The 23,519-nt window shown below is 41.8% G+C and overlaps 1 protein-coding gene across 3 annotated transcripts in view; it reads right to left on the bottom strand.

Moving 5' to 3' along the window:
- FRMD4A (FERM domain containing 4A) overlaps nt 1–23,519 on the bottom strand; it is a 576,901-nt gene that overhangs the window by 337,000 nt on the left and 216,382 nt on the right. The gene's annotated exons all lie outside the window — the stretch shown is intronic.

Here is a 23,519-nt window from a genome sequence, read left to right as displayed (position 1 = left end):
ATGACGCAACTTTGGAAACAGCAACTCACAGGGCTTTGAAAAAGTCATGGAGTCTGAGGAATTCCGGTTAATTCTTTTCGCTTTATTTTCTTTTTCAGTTTTCACGCTGAAACGGGGCAACTCCAACACTTTTGCTTTCTCCAGATAAAACAGAGCTCTTTCTGTCCTTCAGATTCTTCGGAGCTGCTTTTTAAGGAAGCTAACTTGGCTTCCTGATGACGTTTTTCAAAAAGCCTTTCTTACGACGTTCTCTGGAAAGCCTGGCTTTGCTGTAGCATTTCCAATATTTCGACATTTTAGTTCCAGATTAACTTTCTGTCATTGAAATTCTGACTAATTGAAATTCTTTTCATCTGTTTATAAGTTAACTTGTTTTTTTACACCACAAGGGAAACACATTAGAATCTTCATACATGAGCTATTTGATTAAATAAAGTTTAAAGTTAGAAAATATTTACAAGTAAGTTTCACATCTAGGCATGTACCTCTCCAAAATAAGTAGCCCCAAAATAAGTGCCCATATAAGCCCCAAAGGACATGCCCAGGGATTCTAGCAGCATTCTTCATGATAGCTCCAAAATAAAACCAATCCAAATGCCCATCAGAGGTATAACAGATAAATATGTAGCATGTTCTTAGTGTGCAATCATATAATGGAATAAAATACAGCTATGAAAATTAATGGACCTCTGTTGCATTCAACAATATGGGTAGATCCTATATTTTTGAGTGAATGAAGCAAGACACAAAATGCTATGTGTTGTATGGTTATATTTTTGGAAGTTCTAAAACAGTGAAAAGGTGTAGAGATGGGACATTTAAAAGCATACTTTTGCAACTTGTTAGCTATATGATGATAGAAATGTTTTCTTCATAAAAAATTGGAATTAACACATTAAAGTTGCTGAGGATTGAAAACAAATATATTTCTGAGGGATTTTGTTTATGAGTAATTTTTGCCGTATGTTCTGTGTTATGTCATGAAGAAATTCTAAAATTTGTTGTGTGTTATGTGGATATCCAGGTAATACTCAAAGGATATGTCCTAGAATGTATGTTTATGTTTTATAAAAGGATTAAATCACAATGATTTATCCACACATTGATTCTTTCTTCTAATGTCCTTGCTTCCTGCTCAGTGGTTTTTTGAATCTTCCTCTTGCTTTTCTTTCTCTTCCTCTCTGATGTGTAATTGAGCTGTTCTCCAGAGTTCCATCTTCTGTCCTTTTCCATTCAAAACCTCCCAGTCTCTGATGATAATTTCTGTCTTTAAAAAAATTTTTTTTTTTTTTGGTGAGGGGAGGTAATTAGGTTTATTTATTTATTCTTGGAGGAGGTCCTGAGGATTGAACCCACGACCTCTTGCATGCTAAGCACACGTTCTACCACTGTAGCTATCCCCTCCACCTTCACTGTCTCCTTTTCATGGATTATTCCAAAATCCCCATAACCTGCTCTAACATCCGTCCAGTACTCCAGTGTCAAACCCAGCTTCCTGGACAACCTTAGATAGCTACATATTTTGACAGCATTATGCAAAAAGAAAAAAACAACACCCCCCCCCCCATAAAATCAAACTAATTTCTCACCAAGCTCTCTATAGCTTTCTCCTTCCCTACCTGGATTGATAGCATCACCACTCAACTAGGCTCAAGATCTCAAACAGAAGAACATCATCAATAAGAAGACAAGACAAAAACAAACAAGAGAAAGAAAGGAAGAAGAAAGGAAGGAGGGAAAAAAATAAGAAAGAGAAGCCATTGGGTTCATTTCAGTTTTTCAAACCAGAACACAGTTTTAATTATTTCAGAGGCCAGAGGCTCAAGGAGGTTGATATAAACTCAAGATGGATGCCATCTTGAATGCTCAACCACAGTTGATTATCAGTGGATGGGGAAGATAATTTAAATATTCTTGTTGGTTTCTCTCCTGTCTGTTCTCAAAACCCAAAGGAGAACCCCATCGTACTAGTGCTGAATAATCCAGAAAGCAAAACTAACTGTGACACGAAAAGTGTAACTTTAGGATGAGAAGTACTTTCCATCCTAGAAATGTTCCCCTTTGAGGGATTTCCAAGTGCAAGAAGTGTGGGAGAATGTGACTTTCTGGGGTTTTAGTACCAACGCGTAGCAAGGCATTGGCGTGGAAGAGAAAGGAGCTTTGCCGTTAGACAGAAGAGAGACTTGTGGCGTTGATGCTTCCCAGTGTGGGGCCCGAGACAGACTGTGGAGGTCAAGTCTCACCTTTCTTCCCGACCAAGGGAGTCAACAGTATCCACCTCATAGAGCTGTTCTGACCATTTAATGAAGAGTGTGTAAGGCATTGATCGCACAGCTCAGCACACAGTCAGTCAGTAAACATGAGACATTATTTCTGCTTTGCTAATCAGTAAAATCCCGAGATAACAGGGGAGGGGGATAGAGTTCTTATGGGGGAGGAGGAAGTGGAGGATTGTGGGAGTAGGGATGGGGCGGTAACCAAACACCTGAATGAGGCTGAAGAGTGACCGGCCTACTATGATACTTCTGGGATGAGTGCCAGTGCTCTGAAGTCCCAACCAGCTACAGTCCCCAGAATGGTCCCCATAGATATTCAAGCCAACTTCTGGGACTGGAATGGATTTGGGTGGAGAAGCAGGAACTTGGGAAATTCTGGTCTGTGAGCTTTGAGAATGCCTCACTCATTTTGTTTCCTTCTTAATAGCACAATCCCCCCCATTTGGCATGACTGATTTTTTTTTAAGCTCCCCACTTATTACATGTGGCAGCATTCTACAGTCATAAAAACAACAGTGATTTTGCAAATAGAATGTTATTAACATATAAGTATTTCTTTCCTTCTGGCCCTGGAGATTGTCACTCACTGACTGTACCTCCAGCTCCTAAAGTTTGCTCAGAAATGTAAGGGAAGTTGGCCTTTAATGACAACATCTCTTATTGGAAGAATGCTGAGAAACCCCCTTGTAGTCTGAAAAGGATGTGCCGAAAGACCATAGGCAATTGGAATTTTGTGTTCGGGAACAACCTAGGGCTCATAGAATCATGTGGAAGGGAGCTGGGAAGCCAGTCACTCTGGGAAATAACTGTTGGCTTTGTCCAGGGCTGTTGCTCATCTACTGATGTGCTGGTTTAATTTGTACCTGAAACCTTTCTCATGTCTTTCTCAAATAATGAAGTTTATAAAAATAGTAAACAGAGAAATTAAGACTCTTAGAATTACAAATGTGCAATTAGGATGGGGGAGGGAGATAATGATCAATTTAGATGAGTAAGTAATTCATGGTGAAGTGTACAGTTTCACACTAGATAGAGTCTTCAAAACAGGTTGAGAAAAGGAAGTTGAAGAAACATCCTGGCAAGCATTCCAGAACTTTAAGAACCACAGGTGGACAGTCATTTTAAAACTGGAGTCCTTCCACCCTCCCAGGGTGGTTGTGAGCACGTTAGGGAATAGGTCAGCCAAACTCCCAATTCACAGTTGTCTACCTTAAATCTTTTCTCTTGGAAGTTTCCTTAAGGACTTTTGGATGTTTATCTTTTTTAAAAAGTTGGGCCTCACTGTGTAAGGATTTTTTTAAAAACTTTTTTTATTGAGTTATAGTCATTTTACAATGTTGTATCAAATTCCACAGTAGAGCATAATTTTTCAGTTATACATGAGCATACATATATTCATTGTGACTTTGACTTTTTGCTGTGAGCTACCACAAGATCTTGTATATATTTTCCTGTGCTGTACAGTATAATATTGTTTATCTATTCTGCATATGCCTGTCAGTTTCTACAAATTTTGAAATCCCAGTCTGTTCCTTCCCATCCACTGCCCCCTTGGCCACCACAAGTTTGTATTCTGTGTAGGATTTTATTAAGTGTGGGGAAAATTTTTGCTTTTGTGAGTTGATCATCCTTCCACAGTTGCCCTCCCCAGCACGCTGACCACACCTCTGTCCCAGCCCATCTTCTCATGCCGATGAGTATTTACTGAGCATTTACTGTGTGGAGGCAAAGGATTTATGGTGGTGATTGTAGGCTTTGGCTCTGTCATTTACCAACTACCTGGTATTAGGCAGCTCTTTTAACTTCTCATGGCCTCAGTTTTCTCATCTGTAAAATGGGGCTAATGGCATTCATCTCCTAGAGTTGTTGTAATGATTGAATGAGTTAATCTGTGTAAAGCAGTCAGAACACAGGGCAAAGGCACCTTCAGCAGAAACAGCTCTCATGGCCTGGACTATTCCCACATGCCAGACACTGCTGTTCTGGGAGCTTTGTGTGAATTAACTCGTTAAATTCCCACAAGGTTCCTGGGAGGTGGATACTGTTATTATCCCCCTTTCTGGATGATGAAATGAAGCCCTAGAGAAGTAAAGTGAAGGCAGAGCATGGCTGATCAGCTGCCCCAGAGGATGATCATGTCTCCATGAGAAATTCTGTTCCTGCTCAAGCAAACTCCTTTCAAAGAGTGAGGATCCTGGGGGGAGGGTATGCAGGAAACACTGTGTACAGCCTGAAAATCACACAAATCATATGGTTTTGATATCAATAGAGCCCAGCCTGCAGGTCCCCCCCCGCTGGAAGCTGGAATGCTTTCCTTTCCATGTTCCTATTTCCCTGGAACTTCACTTCGAATACACCTTTCCCATGATCCTTTGCTTGTGACCCTCACCCAACTCAGCCAGCCCCTTTCTTCTATGTTCCCTGAGTGTCTTAGTCCCTGCAAGCTGCTGTAACAAAACCCCATAGACTGGGTGGCTTATAAACAACAAAGATTCATTTCTCTGAGTTCTGGAGGATGGAAGTCTGAGATCAGGGTGCCAGCCTGATGGGGTTCTATGAAGGTGCTCTTCCAGGTTGCAGAGACCACCTTCCCCTTTTGTCCCCTCATGGCAGAGAGCAGAGAGGGGAAGCCAGCCCTCCTGTGACTCCTATTGTGCCACTAATCCCATCGTGAGGGCCCCACCCTCATGACCTCATTTAATCCCAATTACCTCCCAAAGGCCCCACCTTCTAATACCATCATTTTAGGGGTAGGGTTTAACACAGGAATTCTGGGGACACAAGCATTCAGTCACTAACACCGAGTACTGGGTTTTAATTGTTGATTTTTCACCTCTACAGCATAGGAGTCACCCACCTTTGCTTTCTTAACAGGGTTAAACCTGCTTTTAATGTCCAGATTATCATGGTATCAGCTCACCTCCATCAAAAAGACCCTGGGTATTTCTGAGCATTTCCAGAGGCCCCTGTCTTCAGTATGTTCTGGAACAAACAGTTCTGGTCGCTTGGTTCCAGCCCTTCATCTACAGTTATGTCCCTGTCGCCTCCTGCACTGCTGGTGACCCTGGGGAGATTTCCTCTCTTGGCCCAGCCACTGTGACTCCAATGCTGGTTCTGGGAGAGAGACACTGCTCTTTCTCTCTTCCCTGCATAGCTCTGTCCTAAGAATTGACACAAGCCTTGCCCCCATTTCCACAATCACAACAGAGACCAGGCTGAAACTTTTATAGGCCTTATTGAACATTCAACCAGCATGCAAAGAAAAATTAAATTTGCCCTATAAGCTTAGACCCATCCTGGCATCTGTACCCGGCCAGCATCCCACATAGAACCTGGACAGTCTTCCATGAGCAGGGCCAGGCTACCTAGCACCACTCCAGGCCCAGGTCTCTCCTGAGACCTGTTTCAGGAAAAATTGTCTTCTTGGATCCTAAGAGAGGGAGTACTTCCCCCAACTCCTACCTCAAGTCCACTTTGCTGGGTCTTCAACTTCTGCCTCCTCCCAGGAGGATGGGTGGTGAGAGTATTGGTTTACTCTGGAGAAAACCCTACCTCCAATAACATAAGGGCCATCTAGTCCTTGTCCCCAGCGTTCAACCTCAGTCACTTTGTTAATACATCAACACTCCATTTTCTTCCAAGAAAGATTCAAGGAGGTAAGGCTGTCTGATTCTTTTGCTTGTGTATGCATTAGTGGGTCCATTCCTTCCAGATGACACGTGCATCTTCATGTCTGTATGACATGTGTTCCTATCCAGACAATCAAATCCTCAGTAATGGAAAGAAAGTGAGGCTTATGTTCCCTTTCTTCTGGCTTCCCTGTACCCTCCATCCACCCTCTGTTCTAGCTACACACACACACACACACACACAAACACACACACAGGTGCACATGAACACACACGCATACATACTCAAGACCTAAAATCAGTCAATTGCACACACACAGCAGGCCAGTGACGAGCCCCAGATTTGTTTACTTTCTCACAAAGCTCCTGAAACAGCAACTGAAGGATTAAAAAGGCTGTAAATTATGCCTGCCTTCATTTTAAAGGTATTTGCTCTTTGTCATTTTAACATACCAACCTCATTCCCTTTCTTAAACTGAAATTTTTTTTAAAGATTTTTTTCCCTCCAGTATTTCTTCAGTATCAGTCTCAGCCCCAGTTGCCACTTCCCTGGACCCCCGCCGTGTGCATGGTGTCACCAACTTGCTGTTGGTTTTCTAAACTGCTTCTCACACATCCTCCACCCTATCCACACCCAGAGCCCTAGGGAGGCCTCCCCACCATCTGCTCTCATTCATTCAGGGGCAGATACTCAGGCATTTCAAATGCAGAGCTGAACTCTTTGCTGCTTCTTTGTCTCTCCTAGGGAGGGAAGAACGTTGGTGCTAGAATTCTTGCTTTCTGTCCTCCATACATTCAAAAGAAAAATAAAAGGTACTGCTTACGGGATATTTAAAAAATAAATCATTGTTCCTGACATTTCCCTTAGTAAGGGAGTTTTTCTATGGTTCCATTTAGTCCTGCCAGGCCTGGCCGGTTACATTCTGCCACAAAACCCTGAAGCCTTAGTTAGTGGACTGACTTATTCTGTATTTCTTTGGGCTTGTCATAGCTAAGAGGTAACAGATAATGAGAATGCGAGAATCTTCAGCCAGGCTTGGGGAATGAGGCCTCAAAGAGCCTTGCAATTAAGGCATTTTGCTCTTAGGTTAGTGGGAGTTGAGTAACAGAATACTCTCAATACAGACCCTCAACTCGGTTACTTACTTTCCTCTCTGATGAGGCAACACATGCAGAGAACCACACTGGTACATTACGTTTCAAATTCCGGTAAATACAGCAACGTTCTTAATTAAATGAAACCACTAAGGGAGCAAACAGTTCCTCTTCAGCACAATCTGAATATAGTATCTTCCTCATACATCCATTGTCTTTACCCTGGAGCTGGATTTATGAGAATATGTTACACTGACAAATACAAGAAAATAATAAATATCAGGTTCTGTGGCTGTTCTGCATTAGTGTTTCAACTCTAGACATTTCAGACAGAGGGAAACACGAATCCAACAAGACAAAATTCAGTGTGAGCTCAGCCAATTCTGAGACCGAAAGACCCCTTTTCCCATCTCCTGTGTTTGTTTATACTGTTGACACTCACTTTGAGACAGGAGGAGAGGGGGCAGGGCACAACCACTGAAGGGACAACGCAGCAGCTGAGGACAGGACAAACTGAGCAGAACCAAGATGGCAGAAGATTCAACTTCCAGTAGACCTTGAGCCTCATGGCACAGCCACAGGCGCCATGACAGTGCCTGGGCTGACCATAAAAAGTCAAAACATGGGTGGGGTCCAATTCCTGGAGATCTCACCCCCTTCCCCCAATGGTTGGAATAATCCTCTTACTTGTTAGAGTGTGGAATTAGCGAGCCCATAAAAATGAGCCACCCAGCACCTCGTGGTCACACTATCCCCTGAGACAACTTGCACTCAGTCTACGGAGTGTGTATCTACTTTTACTGTAAACACTCCCACACCTCATGGCCTCTCTGCTTCTCGCCTTTTGAGACAGTCCACATTCTGCCTAGGGAGTGTGTGTCTCCTAAGCCACTCTCCCTTCTGAGTGAGACTGGCCGCACGCTGTCTATGGAGTGTGTATTTCTCTGAATAAACTTACTGTCACTTCTCTATGTCTTGCACTTGAATTCTTTCCAGTGCGAAGGCAAGAACCTATTCTCTGGCAACAATTTGATGCATCAGATTCTCTTGGAGCCAAATTTAGTTTCTTTGTCTGTGTTGGTGGATATGATTAAAATAGTAAAACCCAGAAATAAAAGAACAGTTTTGATCAGGGAAGTAGTATGTGGTTTCCTACAAAGGAATCAATTAATTCACCTTCACTAAGGTCTTAAATTGAACCCCACATAGATGTGTGTATATTTCTGGTTCCTTCAAGAGGTAGCACTGGAGGGAAATGATTAGAAAAATCCAGCCTTAGTTGAGGGAGGTGGTGGAGGATGGAGGTTCCTCTTATCAAAATACCACACCCCCAAATACTGGCTTCTGCTCCTTCTTTCCCCAGGACCTTAAGGATGAGGAAGCAGAAGGTATTATGGCTATTTTCATTCTGAATTTATTCATCACATAGATGTTCATTGATTTAGGGTCGATCTGAAGTTTAAACTTACACACCTTTTGTTTCTTTCCAGGACTAATTATAGTTAGATGTTTGTAATTTGAAACACATACTTGTAAAATCTTCATTTCTCCTCCTAGAATCTTTCTGCCATTTATCTTTTAGATACACTGTCTAGTCTGGATCAACAAGACACTGGCAAGGGATGGAAGGGTTTGAGAGAGAAGAAATGGAAAAGCTTTTTTTTTTTTTAAACATCTCTGTTACTGTTCAAAGCTAAGTCTTTCCATTTACTGTAGTGTGGTAGAAACTAGAAAAAAAATAGACTGTGTTTTCCAAAAAGGATAAATAAGACATTCGCTGTTGACTGAGAACCTCACCTGGTTGAGCAGGGATTGGACTCTCATGGTCTTTTCTCTGCAGCTTCTTTGACTGGAAGGGGATGGGCTGGCAGGAATGCCACAGACATCTCAGCATGGCGGTCTTTAAGTCTGCCTGAAGCCTTTTGGTAAAGGAACATGCCACAGAGAACCCTGAAATTGTAGTGTCTCCAGAGAGCAGACTGGCTGTACATGTTTTCACACACCCACCAGCTAAGCCACAGATCCAGATGCGACATGCAACACTCAGAGGCCCATGTGGACACTTAGGCTGCCTTAATCATGTCTAATGTCTACCCTTGGTTTAAAAGGTGGGTGGAAAGGCAGGGAAAAAATGCTGTGGTCAAACTAAAAATGTTTCCTGTTGTCAAGGCAATAATGATGAATTTAGATAGTATGGAGGAGAAAACAAAAAGCAAAATACAAAGCATACCTACTTTATTCAATAATTTTGATGAAAAACAATTAAAAAAAATGCTTATTTCAAATCGTGTCGGGACTGCAAGAGAGAACAAACCTGGTCCAAATCTAGTTATGTTTTGTGAACATCACTGTGGAGTCTAACGTTTGTGTGTACATGAAACAGGTGGTTAGTATTAGCTCCTGTCTCCTCTGGAGACCCAATCCTGTTACCCCCAAACCAAGAATAACATAAAAGCTAGAGGTGGAATTTCTTGGAAACTATCTGCTACAGATTGAGTTACATCTCTTCCAAATTCATATGTTGAAGCCCTAACCCCTCTTGTGGTCATACTTGGGAATGAGGCCTCTATGGAAGTAATTAAGGTTAAACTGAGGTCATAGGTGTGGGGCCCTGATCTGATAGGATTAGTGTCCTTATATGAAGAGACACCAGGGAGCTTTCTCCCCATATTTGTGCACCCAAAAAAGTCCATATGAGGACAAAGTGAGAAGGTAGCTGTCTACAGGCCAAGAAGACAGTGCTCACCAGGAGCTGAACTGGCCAGAACCTTGGTCTTGGACCTCTCAGCCTATAGAACTATGAGAAATAAATTTCTGTTGTATAAGCCACTCAGCCCATGATGTTTTGTTAGGGTACCCTGAGCAGACTAAGACAACATCCCTGTGCCTATTCAGTTGGGTTTTTCAATAATGGGAGGTTCCCATGAACACCCCCAAATTATTCTCCATCCTCTTCTAGTTTATCAGAACCTGAAATTGTCTGCAATCAAGGGATGATATCTCTTGAATAATAAAAAATGGCTTTTATATATTTTATAATTACTATATGCCAGGAACTTTACACATATCAGTTTATTTAATAATTACAACAGCTCTATGAAATAGTTTCTATTATTATTATTTCCATTTTACAGTTGAGAAAACTGAGGCATGGTGAGGTTAAGTAACTAACCCAAGATTACCCAACTAGTAGGTGTAGGGAGGAAGATTCCAACCCATACAGTATGGTCCAGAGTCTATGCTTTTAACCACTATGATGTCCTGCCTCTAATAAAGCAATATATAGCATTTATTACACACTTCTTCTCTGCCAGACTCTAAGCATTTACATGAATTCACTCATTTTATTATCACATCAATTCTATGAAATAGGTACTATTATTTTATTCTATCTTTGCATACAAAAAAATACACTGAAGTTATCAAATGAACAAAATGGAAAAAGATCTTTTATTTGGTGATATTACTGAGTTGCTGACTTAACCCTAGGATGCCTCAGTGTCCAAACTTCTTGTTATGTGACATAATCAATATTTTATTTAAAATTAACCCCCCCCCCCGGATCTCCTGTTCTTTGTAGATGAAAGAATTCCAACAAAATGAATTAAAACTCAAAATGTGCATACTCTCTGAACCCAAAATGTAATTCCTAGAGCTTCATCCCAAGGAGATAATCAGGCAAGAATACAGAGAGGCATATATAGTACACTATTCATAGCAGTTGAAATCTCAGAAATCACTTAAATGCTCTTCAAAAAGAAATTGGTTAAATATAAGGTCAAATTGTTTACTTTTATACAGCCTATAAAGTGATAATGCAGACCTATATTTACAGACAAAACAATGTTATTTGAGACATATTGTTCAGGGGTAAAATCAGGTTACAAAAAAGCATATATCAGTATGATTTCATTTATATAAAAGTATAAGCATCTGATTAAAGAGATGTGTAGAAAGATATTTACCAAATTGAGGAGGAAGGTGGGGATGCCAAGCCTCAGATACACAGAAAAGAAGATTCCCAGAGGCAAACATGGCAGGTGTGGTCTGTATAACCAACACTCAGGGGAAAGTGAGTCTCAGCCATTGGACTTCAAGTATTTTTACCAATGGCAAGACTATGTCTAAGATGGGGATACATATAAGGCAGTGTAGCCAAATGAACTTCAAATGTTTCTGGTCTCACTAGCAAGACTTCCTTCTATAAGATGGAGCATCAGTCTAAGCTGGTGCCGTTTGTTTCTGTTTGGATGTCTTCAGCAGCAAGGTATAGAATGCCCAGCTTGAAACAGTGAGGAAATTTTATCTCCCATTACTCAAATCCTGAGTTGGAATGGACCTCAGGTGTGACTGATTCATCAAAGACCCCCTTCCTCTTCATCTGTCCACCCTGCTGTCTCCAGTGTCGGCTGGCTTCATCCTCAGGTTGGTGGGAAGAGGCCTGCAGAGGTTCTAGGGGTCACATCCAGCCCAGACACTGTCCAGAGAGAGAAGAGAGGCATCCCTCCCTGTAGTTCTCAACCAGTAGCCTCCTAACAGACTTCCTTCTCATCTTGTTAACCACATTCCCACTGCTGGACTGGAACTAGTTGCTGCAGGAAGGATGGTATTATCCTAGGTCAACTGGGTTGACCATGAGAACTGGAGGTGGGTTTTATCTGCATGGTGAGTAATGAACAAAATCAGAGTAATGTTAAGAAGGAGGTAGGGGGCACATGGATGGTGGCTGGGCATCCAGCATCCACCAGTCCACTAGGCTGGTACTCATTTTATTCCTCTAATTCCCTTGTTTTAATGTCCAGTGGTTTTGTTTCCAGGGACATAACGTGCTGATCCTATAGATGTTGCGTGTTTCCTATTTTTTTTTTTTTACAGCACTTCTCACATAAACTCTAGTCATATAACTTACATCTGACTATTTATTAAGCTCTTAATATGGGACAGACATTGTTTTAAGAGCTTTACACATAAGGAGGGGATGTACTTATTTTGCAGAGATGAATATTTCCAGTCCAAGTAATAAGTATTAAATGGTAGAGACACATCAAAATTACTAGCATCTTGGTGCCCACTTCAGCCTCCTGGATGCTATGGTTAGTGTGTGTCCACATTTCCAGGCTGAATTACTCCTGAACATTGAAGAGAGTCAGTCTCCAACTCTTCAAAGCAGAGGCAAGATCCAGATTCTTCTTTTAACTCCAATCCCGATTTGCCTCATCAAGATGAGCCAAATATTTGCTATGCCATTTACATTTATTGTGTTATTTGCTCAACTACACTACTGGGTTGGCTTTGTTCTCTCTGGAGATTTTACATATGTGGAAGCAGAGGCTCAGAAAGTCCAAGTAACATACCCTAAATTAAAGATAACAAAAGCCAAAATTTCTTCTACTTTATTTCCATTCCTCTTTTTTTAATTAAAAAAAACTTATGTCACTTGCTTTAATTGCATGTTCTTAGTTTAGTGATAAACTTGTTATTGCTCTGTTGAAACTCAAAAGGGTTCAAACCATTGCTGAGCATGTAATTATTTCTTAATAACTGTCTGGGCATTGTCCAATCAAACCAGGAGAGCCTTGGCATACTGGCTTTAAACCACATCATCGTGCACATGGATTTAGGTAACTCCCCATCTGACATGCATCCTCCTGCTGATGCATTCCGAACTCCTTAAAGTTTCCTATCTGCCTCAGTAAAAAGACACTGTAGTCAAAACTTGAGAATTAAGTATACTTACTATCTATGACTCGTTAAAAAGTGCCCTGTGAATTTTAAGCACACTGAGCATTAAAAAATCTGAAAATAGACATTTTACAGCTTCCCCGAGACTCTTGAGGCCAACTGAATGGTTCAAAAGCTTAAGACCAGCCATATATATCTACCAGGGATTTGAAAAAATCAAGTCACATTCTTCCTTCTAGTTAAGTCAATACCAAGAGTAAAGATGTTGCAATCGGAACCACGTTAGCAATGTCTCTGGGAAGCGCTTAACCATGGAATGTCGTTTAATTCCCCACAGCTGGATGGGAGTTGCAGCCCAACAGTAGCCAAGTGTGTTGTCCTCATAAAATATGACTCAGAAGCATTCATGGAGCCAGAGATATGGAGGTCCTAAAAATAGCCTATTTTTCTATTGGTGTTTTCCCTAACTCCAGCCTCATGGAAAGAATGCGTGTGTTCACAGTTCCAGTTTTCCTTGCATAGTGCTTTTAAATCCCACGTTGTTATGTCCACTTCCAGCAGCCTCAGAAATACTCCCTATTGTAAAATAGTGCCATGTGAAAGCGACCGTTCAAGTATCTCATCCCTCCACCCGACACTGCCATGGCCACTGGTGGGGAAGGCTGTCCTTCAACTTTCGGAAAACAATAAAAGCTTATTCTCGGGAAATTATGATTTCTTCTGTGCGAACTTCTTAAAGGCACTTTGCCGGTGCCTGTTACTGTGGAGCTCCTGGCGAACTTTGGCAGTCAGAAGACTGTGCTTATTTTTAACATTGAGGAAGTGATCGTTCATTAAAACAGCAGCAGAGGCAATTTTAGCATGCAAAACTGTCATGATGATAACGTGTTATAATAATGCCACAATGCACTTATCAAATGCCATGCCGTTTTTAAGCATTTTCCTAGCACTTTCCAGTTTAAGTGGTAGAGTACCCTACAACCCTGTTGTTGGCTTATGGGGTCTTCGTTCACACCCATCACTGATATTTTATTCTACCAGTAACAGAAGGAGACAGATGGAGAACGGGAGACTTGCCGTATTCAGTTCAACTCAGTTTTTCTAGTTCTTGTTTGAAGTAGTCTATGAGGGGAGGCCTTAATGCAGTCTCTTTGATTTCCCACTGAAATTCCTAAGTCACAGAAGATGTAAGAACTTGCTCAAGTATCCAACATTGAAACATCAAGTAACAGAATTTGGGAGAAATTTTTACTGTCACAAAGGCAGTTGGAACTAAGTTAAATAAACAGTTGGCCTAACCTTGCTTAATTTTATGAAACAAAGAAGCCCTGCCCCCACGAAAGAAGCGGAATACAGTTGTTCCCTTCTTTTCTGTACACCTCACCTCCTGGCTCCAAGACTCAGGGTCTGAATAAAGCATAAAGAGGGTCCTAGTACTCTCTTCTCTATGGCTTCCAATGGTTTCCAGGTGATCAGAGTCCAAGTCCCTAATTCTCCCTGCTAACATCATCATACTGGGATATCTTGTAACTTCCAGAAAACAAGAGAAAACAAGGTATTGTGGATTGAACCAGGACCTCGTGCATGTTAAGCATGTGCTCTACCACTGAGCTATTACCCACATCCCCACAAAGGAGAGGAAATGTAAAGTGGAGAGGAGCATGTAGCGTGCAGATCCATATGTATACACACAAACAGGGTCATCTCATTGGCAGGAATAGTAGCAGCAGAACCAGGGCTAATTCTAAGTATCAGATATAACAACACATACACCGAGACTTGCTCTGGGAAAGTTTCTTTCCACTCCAAATACGTTTTCCAACCAAATGTCACCCCATCTGAAATTCCACCACTAGAAGTTCATTTTAATACGTGAAGTGATGTGTTTTCTAGGACCGTCTCTTGCAACCTAAGTGTGCCCGAGAAGGGTAACATATGATGTCACTGACACCTTAGCAGGAATTGCGGGTAACGTTATAGTCAAACTTTTCCAGCCCCAGGCCCCAGGGAGGTTGTGTGAAGGCTTGACTAGTATCAGTGGAAGAACAGGGCACCATTTCCCTGATGGCTTCCCTAAGCTATGATCATACCACGTGCCTGAGTGTAACATCGTGAGACTGAGCTGGTTATGATCAAGAACAGATAATCCAGACCAGGTCCCCATTACTTTTTGTTTCCCCGTTATTTTATCATTCAAGTGTGGCACAGAAATACTCGAGCTTAATAAAGCTTCGGGTAATTATAATCCAGTATATGAATATATTTCTGTATTTTGTTCATTACGCTTATATGTCTGTCTGACTTTGGGCTGTGCTAAGTAGCTGTACTCAGAGTGCTTAACCGTGGGATATAAAAAAGGTTATGGGGGTCGGGGGGAGATTTTTCCCTTCCCTTCCCACTGAAAATAATTAAAGCGTGCAGAAACAAAATACCTTACATCTGATATCACTTACACGTGTGTGAGTTTGAAGTTCTCACACATGCATTGTCACACACTGCTGGGCAGCAGGCTGAACCACTCACACACTAGGACGTTAGTTTTATTAGGGTTAATTGGAATTGCTTCCTGCCTTCCTCCCCCACCCCCAGGCTAAGTGAGATGAAGGAAGTTGTCTTATCTTGCCAGTTCTCCCTTTCTCTTAAAAATACCCTCAGTGATTTGTGGGTATATTATTTCCTCATGTCCAAGTACACTGCTTTTGTTCTTTCTGTTGTGTCACTCTGTTTCCAATCACCTCCCCCTCCTCCAAACCCCAATCCCCACTCCTGCCTCCAGGGTCAGGAGAAAGTGGATTTGCTGATCTATTTTTCTGTATTGTTGGGGAAACACCATTTACCCTCTGTGTTATAGTCTTGGAGTGTTAAGCAGCTTGGCCAAGCCCATGTTGAACTTAGGTCATGTGAGTTTTATTCCTTGGTCTGCTGCTAATGCACATGTTGATAGACTGTAAGTTATTGAACTGCCATGTCTTGGTATGCACAGCTTTAACATTAAGATAAGATTGCAGAAAATGCCTGGCCCTGGTATGACTGATTCAAATGACTGATCTCTGTCGATGTAACAGTTCTCTGGAGCACAAGTGCTTATCCTAGAGTTGAACTTCCTCAATATCTTTGCAAAAGCTTGTGGCCACCTGCCTATTTTCTTGGGCGAGGGTTCATGAGTTCATCAGAGTTCACAGGAGCCTGGTTGCAGAATTTTTTATTGGTTCATGATGAAATGTGAAAAAAAAGAACAATGGGAAGGGGTTTTCCATAAAGCCAAATGAATTCAACTTTAAAGATGGCACTTTATTTTAAAGTGTACATTTTCCAGTGTTTTGGTGTTAAACTTACTATCTTGATAGTGTTACTGTAGGGAAGTCCCCCTCGCCCCACTCCAGTAGCTTTCCAACACAAAATTTTAAAGTTAGATTCAAAGAACTTTTTAATATTTTCATGGCTTGTGAAACCAAATATTTGAAACTACAGCTTTTACAGAAGACTCTCCTAGCCCTTAATTTTCCTTTCTAACATTTGCCGTTTGTCTTTGGCTATTTTGAGAGTGATATTAATCAAGTAGCATTGGAGTGCCTGGAGGGCTGGTCTATTCAACACAGATCAACAGCCATCAGCCTCAAAGAACAAAAGGTTGTCATGGTGGGTGTCCTTGAAGGGATAGTTCACATGGAGCATCACAATGAATTCCCTTTCATTTCTCCTCAAATCTCACAGTGATCAGAACATCTTAGCTTCTTTTCTTTGGTCCTCATACTTCCAACACCCCACCCCGCACCTCCCAGCTCTTTCTGAGCACAGCACGATGCCCCATCCCATGCTCCTTCTTGGGGAGATCCTCCTCCTTGCACAGATTCCTGTGGGGTATGATCCAGCATCTACTCTACCTCCTTTCCCCTGCCTCCTCCCCTCAAGCACTCATCCTGGGAATTTGGAAGATATAATCCTCCATCTTATAATGGAGTTACAGTTCAAAAAAGTGAGACAAAAAATGACAAATATAAAGATTTTGCACAGTTAAGGCTATTATCAACAAGATGGAGAAAATATCTGCAAATGATGCAACCAACAAGGGACTAATATCCAAAATATACAAACAGCTCATACAGCTCAATATCAAAAAAACCAAGCAACCCAATCAAAAGATGGGCAGAAGACTTAAAAAGACATTTCCCCAAAGAAGACATCCAGATGGCCAACAAGCACATGAAAAAATGCTCAGCATCACTAATTGTTAGAGAAATGCAAATCAGAACTGCAGTGAGATATCACCTCACACCAGTCAGAATGGCCATTATTAAAAAGCCCACAAATGATAAATGCTGGAGAGGACATGGAGAAAAGGGAATCTTCCTACACTGCTGGTGGGAATGTAGTTTGGTGCAGCCACTATGGAAAACAGTATGGAGATTCCTCAAAAAACTGAAAATACACTTATGATATGATCCAGCAATCCCATTCCTGGGCACATATCTGGAGGAAAATATAATTTGAAAAAGACACATGCATCCCAATGTTCACAGCAGCACTATTCACAATGGATAAGACATGGAAGAAACCTAAATATCCATCGACAGATGAATGGATAAAGAAGCTGTTTTATATATATACATAAATATATATATATACACATACACACACTATATACATATTATATATTTTATATATAATGTGTATATATAATGAATATATATAGCTGTAATGTGTGTATGTGTGTGTGTGTATATATATACACACAGACATACCTACACAATGGAATACTACTCAGCCATAAAAGGAATAAAATAATGCCATTTGCAGCAATGTGGATGGACCTGAAGATTGTCATGTTAAATAAGTCAGAAAGAGAAAGAAAAATGCCATATGGTATTGCTTATATGTGGAATCTAAAAAAAAAGGACACAAACGAGCTTATCTACAAAACAGAAACAGACTTACAGACACAGAGAACTTATGGTTACCAGGGGGTAAAAGAGGTGGGAAGGGAAAAACTGGGAATTTGAAATTTGCACCTCTTGGGGAGTGATGGAACTGTTAGCTATCTTGATTGTGGTGGTGGTTTCATTGGTGTATACACCTATCAAAATTCATCAAATTGTACATCTGAAATAAGTTCAGTCTACTGTACAGGAATCATACCATAATAAAAGTGTTAAAAATGACAACTATACACAATAGTGTAAATAAACTATACTTCAATTAAAAAAAGACTATACACTACATTTCGCATCCTTAATTTTTCATTTTACTTGTTTTTTTACTCTCTAGTATCTCTCTTCTAACAACATTTTATTAGCAATACAATAGCCCGTTGGAAAACAAGTGGATGAAAGCATAATGGTCAAGGAGAGTAAGCACTGGAGAGCGGCAGAGACAGAAAGAGCTAGTCTTCCATCTGAGCTGGAGTGGATTTGATAATGGAACGCTGTCCATTTGGAGGCTTCAGAAGCACAGGACCACTCATCTACCTCAGGGCTTTGAAGCTCCTTTGGACTGTTTTCCACATTTTAGTGTTGTATCTTGGTTCCTTCACTCACCCAACAAATATCTACTGAATGCCTACTGCATGCTAGACACTGCTAGGCATTGGGGATGCAATGGCAGACAGGTGCAGACATGGTTTCTGCAAACATGGCGGCTCAGACTAACACAGATCAGCATGACTGGGGAGAAGGGTGTATTTCAGGATCACTGAGTTGACAGATTCATTGCCAAAGGAAGTCTCCTTAGCTTCTTAAAAGGAGTTGCAAGGATTTCAGATCAAGATGGATGCATTTAATCAAAGGGAATGGAAAAGTTGCAAGATAAGATCCATGCCAGTGAAATCTTTGGTAATTATTCCTTAGGGAAAAGGCATAAATTGAGGTCACTGATGTGCCAAGGAAAACTCCCCTGACAAGGAAAAGAGCCTAGATGCCTGAACACTTGTACCACCTTCATTTTCTCAATTTGCCTTTCTGCTGCTCCTTGTGGCCATTCCACCTGTGAGGGCATTTAGATCTCAGTTTCTCAGAAGCTTGTCAAGAGCAAATATAACCCAAGGCTGACTTGGTCCCCCAAAATTCCATGCCACATTCAGAAAGGCGACCAGTTCTCTAAGGGACCAAAGTTAAATCAGGCTGTCATCTTGACCTAGCTGTGGACGGAGTCTACCTAATGCAGATGATTTTTAAACAGAGTTCATGTGAACACAGGCCACTGTGTAAATCCTGATTTTCCAGCTTAAAGTTAAGCTTACCCTTCATACATCATGCCTTTGTTCCCAAAACACAGAAGAAACCTTTGGTTTAGAATGAATTACATTTAAAACTTTAAAGAAAAAAAAAAAAAAGACTTCCTTGGAAGTGATCCTGAAATTTTGTACCATCTGAAAATACTCCATGTAAAGAACTAATTTAGGAGAAAAAAGACCTACTTTGGATTGGAAAATATTTTTAAACTAGGAGAGGAAGAGATGGAGATGGTATAGGAAGAAAACTTAACATCCAAATTATTATGGTCCCTAAATTCTCTTCTTAGGAGGTGAGTGGATAGGACTTGGGTGTTTTTGGTGGCTTAAGATATGGGTGGTAACAGGGCAGAGAAGATGACAAGACACATGTGCAGAGAGATACGTGCTTCCTGGGCATCTTCTGCAAGGTAATCATGGAATGAAGGAGAATGACTCGATGAGAACACTGCGAGATGCTAACACTGGGGTGGACAGTTGGATGAGTGGTTGCTGCTGTAGCTGGGGTGAGAGGGAAAGTGAAGGAAAGAGGTATCCAGAAGCATTTCTTTCCCTGTAGTATTACAAGGCTGTTTCTGTTAATTTTGCCATTTTGCCATAAAGCACAAAGAACTGTGATCAATGTTTAATATTAAAGACTTCAATAAATGTTGATGTTTATACCTGAAATTCTACCCATTAGACATTGATTGATGCTAACAAGCTTTTCCTTAAAATAAAAATTCTCTTAGGAAGGTTCAAGCCAACTGACCATTCATCTTTCACAATAAAAATTTAATAAGACTGCTTCTGGATATCTAGCTGAGATCAGCTGAACGATGAGAATTTGATGGCCAAGTGGATAAGAAGAGGGAAAGCAGTGTGGGGTCAGGGAGATGCTTGGCTAGGTTCGGGCACAAGCGGGATCTTGAGAAGCCAGAAATTTTTACTTCTCCAGAATAGTGTCATCAAAGTGCCCAATGAAGCGGGTATCAGGAAGAATAAGCCAAAAATCACCACTGTGGCTATGTAATTTTTGGCACAATGTGGGATTCACATAACCCTCCCTCTTCAAAGTTGTGGGCATTCTTTGGAAACTACAAATCTAAAATATCTGAAAGATTCTAAATTCTGTGAGTTGGCATCAATGGATCTTCTAAAGCCTAGTGATTTACAAACCTCCGTGGTGTTACCTCAATGAGCAAGCATCCATGTTTGCTGTCCACAGCTGCAAAGCTCTAATTTTCAGCAAGATGTAAAGTAGGCATTTGACAGCAAAAAGCAGCACCACAACCACCACCACAAAGGATCATTTATCAGTTATTTTGGGAAAAGGGCAGATTTTTTTTAGAGGAGAGGAAACTATGCTAATAAGCTTTTCGTCTGCACTCATTCCCCACTGAGACCCCCATATCTGTGGCTCTCAGTCTGCTGCATATTTAGCCTTAAAGAAAAATGAGGTGAGATGGAGATATTCAAGTCACAAAAGTGATAAAAACATGCTTCTGGAAAATAGCTTTCTACTCTTCCCTAGCTCCACACTTCCAGTTACAAGGCCTGTTTCTTCAGTGCAAGTCTTGGGAAAGTATAATGAGGGATACTGATTACTAGAAAAATATATACGTATGTTTATAATTTAAATGAAATGAAAGAGAGAAAGGGCCAAAAAATTAAAGAAAAATAACTTAGAGTTAGAAAAAGAGAAAAGAGTCAAGGACAAGACCTACCGTATGAGGATACTCTGAAATCTGCACCCATAACCAGTTTTCCAGGCAAAACGGGGGGTCTCCGTCTTTTGGCACAGGTGTCAGTGCCAGGGAGTGACTTCTAGTTACATGCTCTCCCTGGGAATCTTGCTGATTGGTGTACTTCTCACAGTTCCTTCAGTAGGCTGGGAGTGAGGGTGCCCTGCATGCTGGGTTGTTGATGGAGCTGAGGGAAGGGTTGCAAGGAGGTTGATGTGATGGGAAGCTTGGAAGAATCTTTGGTATGAAAAGAGGTGTTCTAGGTCATGAAGAACTAGATCCACTGGGCGCCTGCAAGAAATGTTAACGTTCCTCAAGTTTCCAGCTGATTCACTGAATTTGCATATCATCCTTGAAATGGTTGCTTTTGTGCTTGTGTGGTTGAAACTAAACACATAGGACCTCAAATACACCCTCCAAAACCAAAACATGACTGGGGCCTGACGTCAGATGCTACATGGCTGGTATCTGTGATGGGCAAGATCTCGAATGATGGCTGATGAGGTTGGTGTGTCTTGGCTTGCCCAGGGCTGCTATAGGGGGAGGGGACAGAGTCTGGGGCAGTTCTGGGGACAGAGTGTAACCTTTTCATGCGTTTTTCACCACCACCGGTAATCTACCTCCTAAATGGTCGAGTTGAAATTCCTGAGAACTCAGGTGTTGGAAGACTGGAAGTTGCCCTGCGTGAGTTCAGTTACCAAAAGCCCCTTTTAAATTGTGTGTGGGTAGCACCATGACGCCAGCGAAGGGTCAAGTGTCAAGTAGGTGGCAATCAGAAGGGTGGTCAAGGTGGGTCGTATGGGTGCAGGTTGCAGATGGGGTCTCGATGGACAGGGCAAAATGGAAGCAATGGAACAGGAAGGAGGGCACATGCCTCAAGGTGCGACAACCACCCCTCGACCTAGGTTCTGGGCTCCCATCTTACACTTGTCCAGAAGCTGAGCATCAGATTCAGGCAGTGCAAATATTTAAGACCTGGGTCTTCAACAAGATGAATTATCAGCTCTCTCATGTCTGAAATGTTGGATATACATGGTTGAGAAAAGTAACAGCGACCAAAGTCAACAGCGAGAAGACATCACAGCCACTATGATGCTTGAAACAGCTGTGCAGGGGAGTGGCATCTCTGTGTCCAGATGAGCACTTTCAGAGTTCACGCCTAATGAGCACGCAGAAGAGGAAATGTCTCACCCAGCAGGGGCTGGACTGATCTGTACATGAGTTTGGCTACAGAACTAGCTTCTCCCCCTTAACATTCTTTTTTTATGAGTCCCTCCAGATTCTGGAAAGTGCCCAGGAATTTGGCCATCTGCATATTTATGGGTGCACACACTGGAATGGAGGTGACTCCCCTGGAGGAGAGAAGGAGGCTCACCCAGGGCAAGAGGTGGTTTTAAGAAGATAACGCTCATAAACCCTGCCTAACCACGTGGGACTGGGTGAGGGGAGGTGTGTCAGAGAAGAGCCTTCAGGTCTTGACTGCCAGGAATATATTCTTAGATGGCTTAATAGAGACTTCTGAGGCTTATCATACAGCAAATCCTGTAGACACGGAGAGGAGGCTGCCTAGAATTAATTGACAGTTGACATATTCTATAGAGTATAGTCAAAGGAAGATGCCCTTAATGATTAAAGAAAAAAGCTGCACCAACTCCAGCCAACTTCCACCCAGGAAAGGTTCTGCCGGAACGTCAGCAATGACTAGATACAGCTTATTTTAAATTATGCTCATATCTGTGTATGAACCATCAATGATCTTAAGAACTTTCTTTTTTCTCCCCAGGGAGTGCTTTATGTCCTTGTGAAACCCTGTTCATCTGATTACCTTACTTTCCTGGGAAGATGAGAGGCAAGGAGGGGAGGAGACATTATTTCCTCGGCACCTAGTGAATCCAGGTACATATTAAATACGTTACCTCCCTTATCATATTTAATCATTGGAACAACACTATGCCTTACCTACCATTGATTCTATCTTCCTAATCAAGGAACCAAGGTCTGCAGAGTTTATGCAGCTTTCCCAGCCACTAAAAATAGGGACGGAACTCAAACTCTTGTCAATCTGCTTTCAACACCCTTGCTCCCTCCAGTATGCCATGCTGCTTCTCTAAACCAACAGTGGCAATGTATACTTTAGCCTAACAGGAGCTTGTAATGTACCACCTACCTTTTACCACAGGAAGGTACTAATATTTGCCAGAAGAATCTATAGCTTTAGCTGGATGGCTTCCCAGTCTGGGGTCTGTCTGCTACTCCTGAGCCTCTGAAAAACCAGCCTTGGCACCATGAGACCAGCTCACTACACACCCACCATGCATCCAGCCAGCATGGGTCTCACCCAGCTGCCTGCAGCTGACGGCCTGTCTGTGGGTCCCTACAAGTCTCTCCCAGGTTATCTGCATGCTTCAAAGGCCCGGGAGTTTTTGAGCACGGTGGAAGAATACAGTGTGCTTGGGTTTACTTTGTGTTTCTAGGGATGGGCTAAAACCATCACCGTAAGAAGCTAAAATACATGTAGTTGTTAAATACATTATTATTTGTTTTGGTGGGGAAAAAAAAGTTAGATACCATCCACTAATTGCCTTTTCCTATACTTGTCTGGATTTCTCCTTAGTAATTAACTATTTAATTTATTCATACGTTCACTCCACACATAGTCCCTGAAAGGGACAACTTGCATCAGCATAGGAGGCTAGGGAACAAAATGTGACTCTTGTCCTGAACGAGCCCTCGAGTAGGGGAGACAGAGCGGGTAAGAAATGAAGAGACACAGGTGTACAAGATGGACCGAGTGAACACAAAGGTGGGGGCAGAGTCCAGAGGCTTATGGAGAAGATAGCGTGGAGTTTTGCACACTGATCCTCTTACCAGGGGGCCCGGAGCTAGG

This window comes from Camelus bactrianus, chromosome 35, assembly GCF_048773025.1.
Source record: "Camelus bactrianus isolate YW-2024 breed Bactrian camel chromosome 35, ASM4877302v1, whole genome shotgun sequence".
Classification (NCBI taxonomy): domain Eukaryota; kingdom Metazoa; phylum Chordata; class Mammalia; order Artiodactyla; family Camelidae; genus Camelus; species Camelus bactrianus.
The sequence above is the reverse complement of the archived record's forward strand: the minus strand, read 5'-3'. Positions and strand labels throughout refer to the sequence as shown.